Source organism: Anabrus simplex, chromosome 1 (assembly GCF_040414725.1).
Source record: "Anabrus simplex isolate iqAnaSimp1 chromosome 1, ASM4041472v1, whole genome shotgun sequence".
In the NCBI taxonomy this organism is placed as follows: Eukaryota; Metazoa; Arthropoda; class Insecta; order Orthoptera; family Tettigoniidae; genus Anabrus; species Anabrus simplex.
Window position 1 is genome coordinate 1,225,279,813 of NC_090265.1, and position 17,140 is coordinate 1,225,296,952.

At 40.0% G+C, this 17,140-nt stretch overlaps 1 protein-coding gene across 1 annotated transcript in view; it reads right to left on the reverse strand.

Moving 5' to 3' along the window:
* The window catches only part of LOC136877733 (very long chain fatty acid elongase 7), a 192,445-nt gene that overhangs the window by 1,043 nt on the left and 174,262 nt on the right, over positions 1-17,140 (reverse strand). The gene's annotated exons all lie outside the window — the stretch shown is intronic.

Below are 17,140 nucleotides of genomic sequence, written 5' to 3' on the forward strand. Positions count from 1 at the left end.
GGAATAAGACGGTCTTCTTAACCGACGTATGAAAAAACCAATCCTGCCGGGCTGAGTGGCTCGGACGGTTGAGGCGCTGGCCTTCTGACCCCAACTTGGCAGGTTCTACCCCGGCTCAGTCCGGTGGTATTTGAAGGTGCTCAAATACGTCAGCCTTGTGTCGGTAGATTTACTGGCACGTAAAAGAACTCCTGCGGGAAAAAATTCCGGCTCCTCGGCGTCTCCGAAAACTGTAGAAGTAGTTAGTGGGACGTAAAGCAAATAACATTATTATTATTATTATGATTATTATTATTATTATTAGATAACCCAATCCTAGAATTAAAGCACTGAAATCCACATTCTAATTAGAATAGTCCAGGAATGCATTTTGATAACCGCTAAATTTAGACTTTTAATAACATCATATATTAGCCAAATGGGCTTAAAGCTTCAACTTACCTGGGAGGCAAGTGGGGGTGATTTGTTTAACACAGGAGCCAACTGTGCTCCACCGATCTCTTTAACTGCTCTTATAATAGTGTTGCCAAAAAGTTTTGGGACACCCATATATTTCAGACTCGAACAGTGTACCTATACTTTTAAATTTACGATTTAATTTAAGTAAACATATAATAATAATAATAATAATAATAATAATAATAATAATAATAATAATAATAATAATAATAATAATAATAATAATAATAATAATAATAATAATAATAATAATAATAATAATAATAATAATAATAATAATAACAATAATAATAATAACAATAATAATAATAATAATAATAATAATATTTGCTTTACGTCCCACTAACTACTTTTACGGTTTTCGGAGACGCCGAGGTGCCGGAATTTAGTCCCGCAGGAGTTCTTTTTACGTGCCAGTAAATCTACCGACACGAGGCTGTCGTATTTGAGCACCTTCAAATACCACCGGACTGAGCCAGGATCGAACCTGCCAAGTTGGGTTTAAAAGGCCAGCGCCTTAACCGTCTAAGCCACTCAGCCCGCCAGTACAACATATATAAAGTACTCTAATATCATGCTTGGTTGAAAATTTGAAGACTGTAACTCAAATAGTTCATGAGTTATGCATTTTTTGTATTTTATGGCCACTCAAAATTGACCTTGATTTTGAAGAAACAAAATAATACAATTAAAAAGCCATCCACCGTTGCATAATGGTTGTTACGTGGATGCTAGCTGATAGCAACACCTTTCAAATGACCCCTGATAGAAGGTGTTAAAGGAGTTCTTACTTATTTTGCCATTATTTTAGTGAAATTTCAATTCCTGTAAATTTTAGGCCTCATAGCACTGACATTTGAATTGCTGCAACTTTTGAACGGAGGCAGTTAACACGATGACGTATTAACGGATTGATTCCTTGTGTTGCAGTGGTTGGGGGGCTAACTGCGCGCGCAATCACCAGCTCACAGGTGTTCATACCTTTGTGAAGTTTGGAACCTGACTGTTTGTTCATTTATTTCCTGGTTTAAAATTTTACTAAAATGATGGCAAAATGAGTAAGAACTCCTTTAACACATTCTAACAGGGGTCATTTTAAAGGTGTTGTTATCGCCTAGTAACTACTTAAAAATCAGTATGCATTGTTGGATAGCTTTTTTATTGTATTATTTGTTTCTTCAGTATCATGGTCAATTTTGGGTGGTCATAAAAGACAAAAAAGTTCATTATTCATGAACTATTTGAGTTACAATCTCAAAATTTTCAGCCAAACATGATATTAAAGTACTTGATATCAGTTGTACTTAAAATAAATTATAAGTATAGGGACACTCTGTTCAAGTCTGAAATATACGGGTGTCCCTAAACTTTTTGGTATTAGCTAATGTCCCCTTCAAATTTGGACTACAAGGAACACTTTATTGTATGTGGAAATGGGATGTTATCATTCTTTCATTAAGGGTGATATGTTACAAGTTTATGCCAACACAGTCGTGTCTTCTTATAGAGTACCGGGTTGGACAGGCGGGGAGCACAGTATTGATTTCTCAATCGATCGGGCAGCTGAGTCATGTGACCTACTGGGAAACGTTCAAGGCTGCTCTGATTAGCAGCGCGTGTGGAATGTTCTGGAGACAGTAATATATAGAATTATGAGAACCTATCCGGTGAAAGTACGATGTCCAATTATGAGACGACATAGAGACATACCCACCTGGTGTAAATGCTTAAATACCTGTGTTTTAGGAAAAAACGCTCTCTTATCTCTTCTGGCAGTCATCGAGGAAGCAGATTTTCGAGAACTAAGTTACCTACTGTTCTTCGATATTTTCCATGTGGTTGTGTGTTAGAACACAGTCTAAAGTTTTTGTGTTAGTTTCAGCTCTTATCCAGTCAAGGGAGAAGAGGACCTCTACTTGTTCGATAATCTTCGCCAGGATGTTTCACCCATCGTCCGAAGCAGCAATCTACAGGACTATGAATATCGACTTTGCTGCCAGCATGAAGAACTAAGGTGTAGGCATTATCTAACATGGGGGAGATAGCGACTGGAAGCAGATTGCCATGTAAGCAGATCACCATGTGAGCAGATTCAGTCACCGACGGAGAGATCCACTTTCATCAGAAATTTAATACCATTTAATTGTATTATTTGTTTCTTCAGTATCATGGTCAATTTTGGGTGGTCATAAAAGACAAAAAAGTTCATTATTCATGAACTATTTGAGTTACAATCTCCAAATTTTCAGCCAAACATGATATTAATGTACTTGATATCAGTTGTACTTAAAATATATTATAAGTATAGGTACACTCTGTTCAAGTCTGAAATATACGGGTGTCCCTAAACTTTTTGGTATTAGCTAATGTCCCCTTCAAATTTGGACTACAAGGAACACTTTATTGTATGTGGAAATGGGATGTTATCATTCTTTCATTAAGGGTGATATGTTACAAGCTTATTCCAACACAGTCGTGTCTTCTTATAGAGACACTCTGTTCAAGTCTGAAATATACGGGTGTCCCTAAACTTTTTGGTATTAGCTAATGTCCCCTTCAAATTTGGACTACAAGGAACACTTTATTGTATGTGGAAATGGGATCTTTGTAGAAATAATACTTACTTAATCATTAATGGTAGTATTTCTATTAGATTAGAAAATTTTGACAAAATTTCCATTCTTCTTTCCAATGGGAAATGGTAGTGTTGTTACGTTGTGAGTGTATCGATTTGTTGGACTCTATTAGTGTAGTTAGACTGTGTGTATCTTCTAACATGATTCTGAATGTCCCTCCGACAGCTCAGAGTGCTATATAATGGACCTCATCGATAAGATATGATTGTTTTTGAGAATATTTTCAAATGTTTGAACTTGTGTGGGACAAAATTACGTCACATTTAACATGTTGAATTTCAGAGAAAATTTCATCTCACGTTTTTCATTGGATTTTATGCGGGTTAGTGTCATCAAATTCAGTGTCGAATTCAGATTTTTGTGAAAGTGATATCCAGCAATAATAATAATAATAATAATAATAATAATAATAATAATAATAATAATAATAATAATAATAATAATAATAATAATAATAATAATAATAATTGTACCGGGAGGTACACCCCTACACCTCTCATTCAAAATCAGCGTCTTAAGAAACTCCTCTATCGAACAAAAGTGGAAACTGATACAACACGGACTTAGAACTTTAATCAGAAGATGTCACTACTGAAATATTAAGTAATTTTGTTACTGTGTAGTTTCCTAAACTGATTGAATTTATCCTGGTTTTGTTTTGCTATATAACAAGAAGTTTGGACATTTTTCCACAAATGACGCTACGAAAAAACTCTGATCATGCACACTGGTGCAAGGTGAAAGAACTTATAACTTAAAGAAGTTTTGTATTTCTAGGTTGTCCATAACTTACTCTTTGTTCATTTACTTTTGGGTTGGCAACACGTCTTTTACTATCCGCCAGGTTTGAATCTAGCCAATCATAAATTTTTGTAATTAATTTTCAACCAGTTCCGCATTTCTTGTTCACTTTGAATTCACCAATACAATTTTAGAGGGCGGGTCTGGATTAGTCTTGAATTCTCTCGAAACTTCCCTGAGGGTATATAAGTTGCGGCTTTTCGTGTTTCCCTGCCAATTGATCGTCGTCTTTATAAGTGCATGTGTTAAGGCAGGAGGCGGGGCGCCTCTTTCATCGGCAGCCAGAACATCTATTAAGCTAATGGCCACATAGAATTCTATCTTTCTTGCTCTCTCCACTACTTTATCTGAGGGAAAGATCCGAATCTTTAACTATGTAACCTACTTTTCTAAAATGTATCTTTTCTTGCGGCTAATGTAAAAACTTCATAAAATCTTTAATTGTAAATCGGGGTAGAGAGTGAGTTACCCTCTCGAGCTCCCCTTCATCTTGGTTTGAGGTGTCTGCGATTTTGCAACCCTTTTTTGTCATGTTTTACAGTTGTTTCCATGCGCGCCACCTCAATTAGCTTGGGATATGCCCCTGTTTCGTCGGCCGAGATCCCTGTAGGTTTTAATTTTTCATTATCTTGGAGCGCAGTGTACGCCTCCAGTCAGTTCGTGTTCGGGCCGTTTATTTAACCTGATAGTTTTCGCAAAGGCCCTGTAGGTTGGGTACTAGATACCCCCGTATTAAGCAATTTCCGTTTGTAATTCTTGCCTTGTGAGGCCAGAGAGTGTAACAATTTTGATGTAAACTGGGAGCCTATTAGCTCCTTTTCAGAATTCGGCAAGAGTAACGAGTGCCTCTGGATATTGTATTTTGGGAGCAAGTGCTCTTGATTTAGGGGATTTCAGCCAATGACTTAATGTTTCATTATTTTTAATTAAAGTTTTGTAAACTGGATCCGGTATCTCTGGAATTGTAAAACTAGGGTCTTGAAGCCTGGAATCTGTAAAATTCACTGATCTTGAATTTTTCTAGTCTGGTTTCAAGATTGCTTTTTACCTGACATGTTGTTAGGTTCACTAAGTGAAAATTTTTAAGTTTTTTTAACAAATATAACCTTCAGTTCAACTTTAAGTTAATTTTGATATTGTAGATAGACCCATTCACCCCGGCACCTGCTTTAACCTGTTTCTGCTCCACGGGTATCCCCATAACAATTGGTAGCAGAGCGTGGTTGAATGGGTCTAAAATAAGCCCCTTTTGACGGCTAAACATAGGATCCACGACGAAGTCCAAGTATTTTCTCGGTAGCTGGAAAATTTCTAAATTTGTGAGTTTTCTATCATCATGTTTGGCCCTCTCGAATCCTCCATCCCGGGTACTTGCGCAAGGAGGAATTGATTTATGAGTTACTCATTATAAATGTTCAATCTGGGGGCACGGTTGCGGCAGATACTGCCAAACTTAAAGATTCCTTAGAATTACCAGTTGGTATACCAATTTTGGGGGAGTAGGAAATTGATGAGGCTCTCTCCACTATCACGGGCAACACCACCGAGTTAGCATCTGTAGTAAGTTTTTTGAAGTAAGCGATCTATCTGCTAATCAGCTTAAAAGAGTACAGGCAAAATTGTTTCATTTTTATAATAGGGTTAGGGACCTATTGTCTATCAAATTAAAAGAAGATCATGATAAAGAGGCTAGTAATTTAGTTGACCATCTATCAGGATTGTCAAATAGAGTTAATCAATTGTTGACTGGGGCAGCTGCTCCCAAAACCGATCAAGCCCCTTTAATCAATTTGCCTGCTGAGGAGGATTCTTCCAAAGTTGTAGAAAGCAGAAAATCTGTGGCAACTTCACAAACTTCTGCCCCATTAGGAAATGAGTCTGATCGTCGTACACAAATTCCACCGTTCTTTTTAAATAATGCGGTGTTAGAGACTTCTAAACCTTCCAGGCCGTTACCTATTATGTTACCTGGGTTTAGTAGTCTGACTCAGTCATTGGCTATGTTGCTTAGGGGAAACGCTAAATTTTCAGTAAATTCCACTAACGAAGTAATTTCATTTCTCAGGTTCCTTGTTGAATTTCAAGATCACTCTTTAGTGTTTTCTCTCCCTCATTTCTAAATTCTTCAAATTATTTACCCTTACTCTATAGGCGTCCTCTCGGACAAAATTGTTAAAGCAATAACTGAGCGATCTTCCATAGAAGACATCCACGCTCATCTGCTGGCTAACTTCATTCCGGCTCGAGCCATGTCATCGTTAATCCAAAAGTACTATTTCAGTGTACAGCGACTGGATGAAAATCTTGCAGACTTCATCCAAGATATTAAGTTTTACACCAGGGTATTCGTTCCTCATTTCCTTGAAGATCAAATTTTGCTGACGATTACTGAAGGTATTTCCCCGCCCTATAGGTCGTATTTGTGTTTAGCGTCGCGCTCTCAAACCTTTTCAGAATTAGAGGTTATGGCGTAAGGTGTAAGGTATGCCGACACCTTACGAGTCGTTAAGGAGCCCCCTCCATCTTCTAGTGTTTTCGGCCCCATCCTCGCCGAACTTTCACCACCCGAAAATGCTATGCTTGTGGGTCAACGGAACATCTGCGTAACAAGTGCCCAATGATAAAATCGAGTGGGACACAAATGGAGTGGGGTCATCACAAGGATATTTCAAATGTGGCGCGTTTACTTACCTAGCGAAGAATTACCCTAATGCCAATAGCACCTCTTCTGCTCAACTTCTGGTGCAACCTCCGCGACCTCCAATAGTAGAAAGTGACTGGTGTTATCGGCTGAGCCCGCATGTTCACCTTCCCGAGGCTCAGCCCCTGTTAAACCCAGCGAAAGCTCTGGTAAGGATAAAAGTTCTTCTAATCTATCGTTCGAAGGCCCGAAAGAATGCCTCAGAATTGCTGCGGAGTCCCCCGCACTTGTACCATTTCTTAAGATTGAATTGAGTAGTGAACCTGTCACTGATCTATTAGACTCAGGGAGCGTGTGTTCTAAAATTTCGGCTGAATGGTATTCTAAATTAAAGACTATTTTTAAGTTTTCTGATTATTGTTCGTCTTCAGTCCAATGCGTTTCGGCTAATTCCTCTCCATTAGACATTTTAGGTTTCATCTTTGCCAAAATTCGTATTTCTAAATTCACCGGGAAAATAAAATTGTTTGTGCCAAACAATTGTCTTGCCCTGTAATTTTGGGAGCTGGTTTCATGTCTTATACCGGTCTGGTTCTCGACATTCAGAGCAAGTCGTGCACCTTCAAATTTGCTAATGATTGTAATATTCCGTTGCCAAAATGTGATTCTGTATCATGTTCATCTGTTTAACCTACCCAGGATGAGATGTTGTTAGACCTTAGACATCTACCTGGGGAGCAGGCCGAAAGTATGCGTAAATTGTGTCAGTCCTTTCCTGATGTATTTTCCAATACCCTTGGTGTTAATGACCTTATAGAATACAAGAGTGAGTACGGATTCGATTCCCGTTAGACTTCCACCTTATAGGCTGTCTCCTCCTAAAATGAAGGCTCTTAAAGAGATCATCGACCAAATGCTAAAAGACGGTATTATTCGACCCTCTAAGTCAGCGTATTCATCGCCTATTTTTCTGGTGCCGAAACTCCAAGTTGGCCTCAGGCCTGTAATTGATTATAGGGCTTCAAATCGTAAGGTAGTGTTACAATCTGTGCCCCTTCCTGATCTTCACTCTTTTTTTCATAGTTTCGGAAAGCCAAGTTCTTTACTATCCTGGACCTTAGTCAGGCGTACAATCAGATCCCTCCAGCTGAAGAATGGAAATATCTAACAGCTTTTGCCACGGATTGGAACTTGTATGAGTACAACCGCGTGGCCTTTCGGGCTCCCCACGGGGGCAGCTGTGCTCACTAGAGTGCTAGATGGGGTCTTCTCCGACATCAAATTTGAATACCTGTATCACTATCTTGATGATGTCGTCATATTTTCCGAGACCTTTGAAGAACACGTAGATCATCTAAAGGAGGTACTCAATCGCCTTCGTAAGGCCGGGTTGACTGTCAAGTTGTCCAAGCTAGCTTTTGCTAATCCTTCTATGTCATTCCTAGGGCATATTGTGTCGCCGATGGGGTTTCTATTGATCATTCTAGAACACAAGCCATCCGTGATTTCAAACTCTCTAAGGACATCAAAGGTATTGCCAGGTTCATCGGCATGCGAATTTCTTCAGGAAATTTATTCCTAACTTCGCTAACAGAGGGGCACCCCTGAACTTACTCCGTAGGAAAGGCGTCAAATTCGAATGGGTGGCGTCTCAACAAGCTGCTTTTCAAGATCTTAAATTAGCTCTCTGCAACGCCCTGTCGTTGTTATGCCTGATATTTCGAAGAAATTCATTGTTCAAACCGACGCCTCGTCATCGGCGGTGGCTGCTGTGCTTCTTCAGGAAACTGAACTCGGAAGGCGACCCATCGCCTATGCGTCTAGGACATTATCGGCCAAGAGGTCAAATATTCCATCTATGAACTCGAGGGTTTGGCAGTTTTATTTGCACTAGAAAAGTTCCGACTCTATCTGGAACATGTCAAGTTCGACCTGGAAACTGATAACCAAGCCTTAAGTTGGGTGTTAGATAGGCCGCGTCGTACTGGTCGTATAGCCCGCTGGGCCATCAGGATTTCTGCATTCCAGTTTGATGTGAGACATATCAGGGATCTGAAAATGTTGTTGCGGATGGACTAAGCCGCATGTTTTCTCATGATGTGGAGACCACCGAACAGGAAGATAGTTCTTCTCTTCCCACTTCCACACCTTCGGGTATTAATGCCATTCTAACTGATACCCCCATATTGTTTCTGGAGATTGAAAAATATCAACGTGAAGATCCTGTGCTGGCCCCTATTACTGAAACACTTTCTTCTGGGGAACATGTCATCCCTTATGTATTGAGGAACGGGGTTTTGTGTTGCCCGTCGAGGCATGATCAAAAGATAAAAGTTGTGGTTCCAGCTGTGCTTGTGCCTATGATCTTAAAATACTATCAGTAGACCCCATTAGGGGGGCATCTAGGCGTTTTAAAAACTCGGGAAAAGATCCGAGAGATGTTCATTTGGAAAGGTATGAACGGCAAAATTCGAGAATTGGTAAGAGCTTGTAAATCTTGTTTTGCTCAGTAAACCCACCTTTTCAACTAAGCTAGGTCTATTGTCATCTCACCAAGCGTCGCGCCCCATGGAGCACCTACATATAGACTCCGGCGGACCCTTACCCCAATCAAAGGGGAACGCCAATAAATTCATTCTGGTATGTGTAGATGGTTTCACTAGATTTTCCTGGTTATTTCTGACTAAGCTGGCAACCGCTCAACCCACCATATTTGCGTCTTTTGACCCCTGTCAATATATTGTTTCCGATAATGCTAAGGCATTCACATCCAACTTATTCCGTAAATTATGTTTTGATCTGTCTATATCACATGTAACTACCTCGGCTTATTATCCTCAACCATCTCTGGCTGAGCGGGTTAATCGTAACCTTAGATCTGCTCTAATTGCATTTCATCATGAAGATCATTCCAGGTGGAATACTTCCCAGCATTGGTTGGCGTTCGCTCTAAATTCGACGGTACATGAGTCTCATATGTTTACCCCAACTTCTCTTGTGTTTAAATTTGTTCCTAACACGCCGCTCTCTAACCTTTGGTCACTTAATGATATTTTACCAGAGATAATAGATCCCGATAATATTAGAGATCTATGGTAGAAGGCTAAGGCCAATCTTAAAGTGTCCCACGAAAAGGTTAGGGAAAGATATGATCGTGGACGGAGGCAAATTTAAAAGTTGGAGATCAAGTCATGGTTAGGAATTTTGTTCCTGCGGGCAAGCTTGCCCCCAAATTTCATGGGCCGTGCGTTATATTCGATTTTTTTGACACCAGTAACATTATTGGTCAGTAATCCAGCCACAGAGAGAATCTTTAGGGTTCACCTCTCTCAGGTGAAACCTGTGTAATTTCATTGTTTACTTTTGCCATCAATATTTAGCAGCAGTTTGACGGTTATGTTTTCTTAATTCGAGGCCTTCTGCCACAATTGTGTTATTAAATTTGGTATATGACCTGTATGTACGATCTTCCCCTCTGTTTTTTCCGGCTGTCAAATCCCTGGTGGCCGTTACCAAGACCCCGTCTCCTGCATCCACGCACTGTTGGCACACACTCACCTTCCACGCCACCCGCCCTCTGCATCACCAATAAATATCGTACTCTCAAGTCTCAAACAACACTTCTCTGTCGCCAAGATCTTACTGTTCCAGTGCCCCTTCAGCTGTCTGCCGCCGTACTGTAACATCTTGTGAGGGACACCAGAGAGGAGAAAGGGCCCACTTCGCTCTAGTAAGGACTCCTTCTGAATGGCGCGCCAGAGCCTATCTTCCAGGCAAAGGCTGAAGTGCGGTGCTCCTACCACCAATTCATCTGGGGACTGCAAATATACATCTCATTTGCGGCGAACATCACTACGACTACCCCTCTCATAGTAACGGAGAGGTGTATCTGAACGTACTTGGGGGGTCCGGGCGACTTCACCTGGGTATCGGAAGCGGCGGCAGGACTTGCTGTCAAACCTATCAACGTATATTTAACTTTCTACAACCACAAGTACACTCTAAACCTGGATTTAAAAAAAAATTCTACAAATCTACTTTCGAAAAAAGGCTTAGAAATTTGTTTTCAACTGGAAATGTTTTCTCTAAATTCTTCGGTATCACCCCCTAGGAAGGACATTTTGGTGGGAGGTCTGTACCGGGAAGTAAACCCCTACTCCGCTCATTCAAAATCAGCGCCTTAAGAAACTCCTCTATCGAACAAAAGTGGAAACTGATACAACACGAACTTAGAACTTTAATCAGAAGATGTCACTACTGAAATATTAAGTAATTTTGTTACTGTGTAGTTTCCTAAACTGATTGAATTTATCCTGGTTTTGTTTTGCTATATAACAAGAAGTTTGGACATTTTTCCACAAATGACGCTACGAAAAAACTGTGATCATGCACACTGGCGCAAGGTGAAAGAACTTATAACTTAAAGAAGTTTTGTATTTCTAGGTTGTCCATAACTTACTCTTTGTTCATGTACTTTTGGGTTGGCAACACGTCTTTTACTATCCGCCAGGTTTGAATCTAGCCAATCATAAATTTTTGTAATTAATTTTCAACCAGTTCCGCATTTCTTGTTCACTTTGAATTCACCAATACAATTTTAGAGGGCGGGTCTGGATTAGTCTTGAATTCTCTCGAAACTTCCCTGAGGGTATATAAGTTGCGGCTTTTCGTGTTTCCCTGCCAATTGATCGTCGTCTTTATAAGTGCATGTGTTAAGGCAGGAGGCGGGGCGCCTCTTTCATCGGCAGCCAGAACATCTATTAAGCTAATGGCCACATAGAATTCTATCTTTCTTGCTCTCTCCACTACTTTATCTGAGGGAAAGATCCGAATCTTTAACTATGTAACCTACTTTTCTAAACTGTAACTTTTCTTTCGGCTACTAATGTAAAAACATAAAATCTTTTATTGTAAATCGGGGATAGAGAGTGAGTTACCCTCTCGAGCTCCCCTTCATTTTGGTTTGAGGTGTCTGCGAGTTTGCAATCTTTTTTGTCATGTATTACAGTTATTTCCATGCGCACCACCTCAATTAGCTTGGGATTAGCCCCTATTTCATCGGCCGAGATCCCTGTAGGTTTTAATTTTTCATTATCTGGGAGTGCAGTGTACGCCTCCATTCAGTTTGTGTTCAGGCCGTTTATTTAACCTATTCTTTTTCGCAAAGGCCCTGTAGGTTGGGTACTAGATATCCCCGTATTAAGCAATTTCCATTTGTAATTCGTGCCTTGTGAGGCCAGAGAGTGTAACAATTTTGATGTAAGATTGGATAGAGCGGGCTGTAAAAAACTGGGAGCCTATTAGCTCCTTTTCAGAATTTGGTAAGAGTAACGAGTGCCTCTGGATATCGTATTTTGGGAGCAAGTGCTCTTGATTTAGGGGATTTCTGCCCGTGACTTAATGATTCCTTAATTAATTAAAATTTTGTGAACTTAATCCGGTATCTCCGGAATTGTAAAACTAGGGTCTTGAAGCCTGGAATCTGTAAAATTCACTGATCTTGGATTTTTCTTGTCTGGTTTCAAGATTGCTTTTGTAGCTGACATCTTGTTATGTTCACTAAGTGAAAATTTGTTAGGTTGTTGTTTTTTGAAGAAATATAACCTTCAGTTCAACTTTAAATTAATTTTGATATTGTAGATGGACCCATTCACCCCGCACCTTCTTTAACCTTCCCCGTAACAATAATAATAATAAAATCGTAGATCGGGTTAAACTAAAAGTTATAGGTCATGAGTTAAAAATGTTACTTGTTCTTATTGTGTAATGTTTGATGTGTACTCTATTAAGTGGAATATGAGCCTGGAATACGGCAGAATCCTGAGGGATTAGTTATATAGTTTATTTGGGAAGTATGTGTCTAGTGAACCATTTCTTCTCCAAATTTTGGAGCACGTGTTAAATGATGTGAGTAAGATTTAAAAGTAATAATAATTATATCGTGACTCATGAACCACAGGTTCGATGGTCTTAATGTTTAACCTATATTTGTGTGCGTGTTGTAGTCGACAATTCTCCTGAATATTGAACCGCTGATATTCTTGATGATCAACGTTGTGAGAACTCTGTTATTTCTGAATAAGTGACTGCCCATATTTAATCACATTTCTGTGTCTGTGAGGGTCGTGAGTGATATTTACCCGATACCGTCATGAGTAAGAGAATAAAAATCAGAATTTAATATTCAAATTCCAGAATCCGATTGCAATATAATATGTAAATAATAATCGTGTATCATTCTTGTGATTGTGGAGTGAGTGTAGTCGTTAATTACATTTTTACGTGATTTATTGAAATGTGGTTCTTACCTGGCCACGTGTGCACCTTGTTGGGCCCAGGTTGTTTCCAGCGTTGTTTGTGATGAATTATTTTGAGATGGTTAAAACCTTTAATATGTTTTATTTAAAATTTACGTTAAAGTAACGTTAAGGTACCAGCCAAAAATGAATAAGTGCGTAATATTTCAATCGTAAGGGCAAGGTACCCCAAATTTGTAAAGATTGTTAATTTCATTTTTTTTGAGGCGTCAGATAACGTGAATTGATTAATGTCACATATTATTCGGAGCAGTTTAGAAGAAGTTTCGTGGAAATAACAATTCTTGTGAATGTATTTAATGGTGATAAAGTCTTGAATAAACATGCTACAGTAAATTCATGTAATAAAATATTTAAAAGCATAGTTCAGTGGAACTCACGTTAGATAAACGTAATAATGTTAATGGAATTTATCCACGGGAAAGACGACAATGTTATAATATTTCTGATGGTATTTGTGAAGGTTAATTGTTCCACAATTAATTAATTTCTTCATAAAATGTAAACTTTCTTTTAGTGAATGTAGACGCTATCATGATATCATAAGATAGTATACCACAGCTTAGGACAGTCTAGGATAGCCTAGAATGGCATAGGATAATTTACGAGCCATGGAAAGCTCATTGCTATTATATTTTCTTGAAATTTTTTAATAATCCAACCACTATTAAGAGGAGGTTCTCCCAGCATAATTTTATTTCTTTATTCAAGCCAGGTGTGGGCTAATGGATATATATTGCATATTTCAGTTACATTTAAGCTTCGACATGAGTAGAGAACGAAGGTGAAACATATCAGACAACTTGTGGAGAAGAATTATGAACAAAATATATCAAGATTTATTTGTTAATTTTGTTAAATTTGTATATTTTGAGTGCTAGTTTTAATAAATGTCAAACCTGTTATTTTAAATGTTTTTTGACTGTCGTCAGTTCTTGTATCTTACATGCCATTGAAAAACAAGCAAGGCCCGACAGCAAACTGTCCACGACTGGGACTTTCGCTCTCTGGCTGAGCCGACATTGAATAAAGGGGGCAGAGGCTTGATTTCCCATTTGTGGAGCTCGACAGCTCGAATTAAGGGCTACTTGCTAGCTGTTAATTCAGTGGTTCAAGCAAGGACTCGATCTTGTAGTGTCCAATGTTTTGACATGAAAAAGATGCGGCGACAATTTAATTTTGAAAGGTTGATTTCATGACATTTGTCCAAATGTTTGTGAGTAGTATAATAGGACAGTTCGGGCGCCGCCTCCGCCACCGCCTCCGGCTCTCGGGAGAGGCCTCTGCCTCCCGCGGGAAATTTGAATTTTGGCGGGAAATTTGAATTTTGGCGCGAGATTTGAATTTGTAAACAAAGCCACGTGCTTTTTTGACAGCTGTCATCGACAACAACGCATCGCTAACCTCACTGCTGCCATCTTGACGGGCCTAAACCTCAGTGGTACCAACTTAACCTAACTAGCGCGAGGTAAACAAAGCCACGTGTTTTTTGACAGCCACGTGCTTTTTGACAGACAACAACGCATCGCTAACCTCACTGCTGCCATCTTGACGGGCCTAAACCTCAGTAGTGCCAACTTAAACTAACTAGCGCGAGGTAAACAAAGCCACGTGTTTTTTGACAGCCACGTGCTTTTTGACAGACAACAACGCATCGCTAACCTCAGTGCTGCCATCCTGACGGACCTAAACCTTAGTGGTACCAACTTAACCTCACTAGCGCGAGATAAACAAATCCACGTGTTTTTTGACAGCTGATATCCGCCATCTTTCAACTACAGAGCACCGTGCTGCCCTCTTTATCGCAGTAGTTGCAAATTCGTCACCTGTCATCGGCAGTGCTGCCATCTTGGCGGGCCTAAACCTTAGTGCTACCAACTTAACCTCACTAGCGTGAGATAAACAAATCTACGTGCTTTTTTGACAGCTGTCATCCACCATCTTTAATCCATAGAGCACAGTGGTGCCCTCTTTAGCTACTTACCTTTGAAATGTAGTACGTCACAGCTGTCATCCGCCATCTTGCATCGCAAACCTCAGTGCTGCACTCTTTAGCTAGATACCTTTGAAATGTAGTGGCGGCAATTTGAGAAATTCTTTATGCTCTTGTTTGGAAACAAAGCCACGTGCTTTTTTGACAGCTGTCATCCGCCATCTTTAATCCAGAAAGCACCGTGCTGCCCTCTTCAGCTACTTACCTTCGAAATGTAGTACGTCATAGCTGTCATCCGCCATCTTGCATCGCAAACCTCAGTGCTGCACTCTTTAGCTAGATACCTTTGAAATGTAGTGGGGGCAATTTGAGAAATTCTTTATGCTCTTGTTTGGAAACAAAGACACGTGCTTTTTTGACAGCTGTCATACGCCATCTTTAATCCAGAGAGCACCGTGCTGCCCTCTTTAGCTACTTACCTTTGAAATGTGGTACGTCACAGCTGTCATCCGCCATATTGCATCGCAAACCTAAGTGGTGCACTCTTTAGCTAGATACCTTTGAAATGTAGGGGCGACAATTTGAAAAATTATTTATGCTCTTGTTTGGAAACAAACCTATGCGCTTTTTTGTCAGCTATCATCCGCCATCTTCAATCCAGAGAGCACCGTGCTGCCGTCTTTAGCTACTTACCTTTGAAATGTGGTGGTGGTAAATTCTACATGCTCTTGTTTGGAAACAAACCCATGTGCTTTTCTGACAGCTGTCAACCGCCAGAGAGCACCGTGCTGCCCTCTTTGTGCCGGTGGCAAATTCCACGTGCCTTACAAACTCACGTGCTTTTTGACAGCTGTCATCCGCCATCTTGCATCACAAACCTCAGTGCTGTACTCTTTAGCTAGATACCTTTGAAATGTGGTGGCGGCAAATTCCACGTGCTCTTGTTTGGAAACAAAGCCACGTGCTTTTTTGACAGCTGTCATCCGCCATCTTTAATCAATAGAGCACTGTGCTGCTATCATGCGGGTAATTTAGTCAGCTGTCATTCGCCATCTTTAATCCACAGAGCGCCGTGCTGATCTCTGTAGTAGCGAGCAATTTGAAAAGTTCTGTTAGCTGTCATCCGCCATCTTTAATCAAGAGAGCACCGTGCTGCCATTTTTAGCTAGATACCTTTGAAATGTGGTGGCGGCAAATTGAAAAATTCCACGTGCTCTTGCTTAGTAAACAAAGCCACGTGCTTTTTTGGCAGCTATCATCCGCCATCTTTAATCAATAGAGCACTGTGCTGCTATCATGCGGGTAATTTCGTCAGCTGTCATCCGTCATCTTTAATCTACAGAGCGCCGTGCTGCTCTCTGTAGTAGGGGGCAATTTGAAAAGTTCTGTTACTTGTCATCCGTCATCTTTAATCAACAAAGCATCGTACTGCTATCTTTAGCTACATACATTTAACATGCGGTGGCGGATAATTTGAAAAAAACTTCCGTTAGCTATCATCCACCATCTTTATTCAACAGAGCATCGTGCTGCTATCTCTAGCTACATACATTGAACATGTGGTGGCGGCAATTTGAAATTCTATCTAGATCCCATCTTTAATCAACAGAGCACCGTGCTGCTACCCCTTTGAATTGTGGTGACGGATAATTTGAAATTCCGTTAGCTATCATCATTAAACATTAGTGCATTCGCTAACCTAACCTCTCATCTACTATCTTGAAGGAGACTATACGACAACTCCTCTACCTCCTGCTCTTCCTCCTCCTCCTCCCCTACCACCTCCGCCCCCTCCTCCTCCTCCTCCTCTGTCAAGGCATAGCTTTATCGAACACGCATCGCGCAGGCAAGAGTGTGCAGCGATATGCATGTTTACGAAAGAAACATAACAAGACTTGAATCGAACACTGCACTCGATGTCGTTAACTTCAACATGTGATTAAAACATTGTCTGGTGTGTTCAGAACACTACATAAGTGATCAAGACTAGAATCGAACGCTGTACTTAATACAACATGTTAGGGGATACCTTTGTTCTAAGAAGATCAGATTGAAACTTAACAAGACTAGAACTGAACATTGCACTCGATGTCGTTAACCTTAACATGTGATCAGAACATTGATTGATGTGTTCAGATCACTAAACAAGTAGAACCGAACACTGTACAACATGACAGGGGATACCCTTGTTCTAAGAAAATTAGATTCAAACATAACAAGACTAGAATCGAACACTACGCTCGATGTCGTTAACCTTAACATGTGATTCGATACAACATGTTAGGGGATACCTTTGTTCTGAGAACATTAGATTGAAACATAGCAAGACTAGAATCGAACACTGTAAGAACAT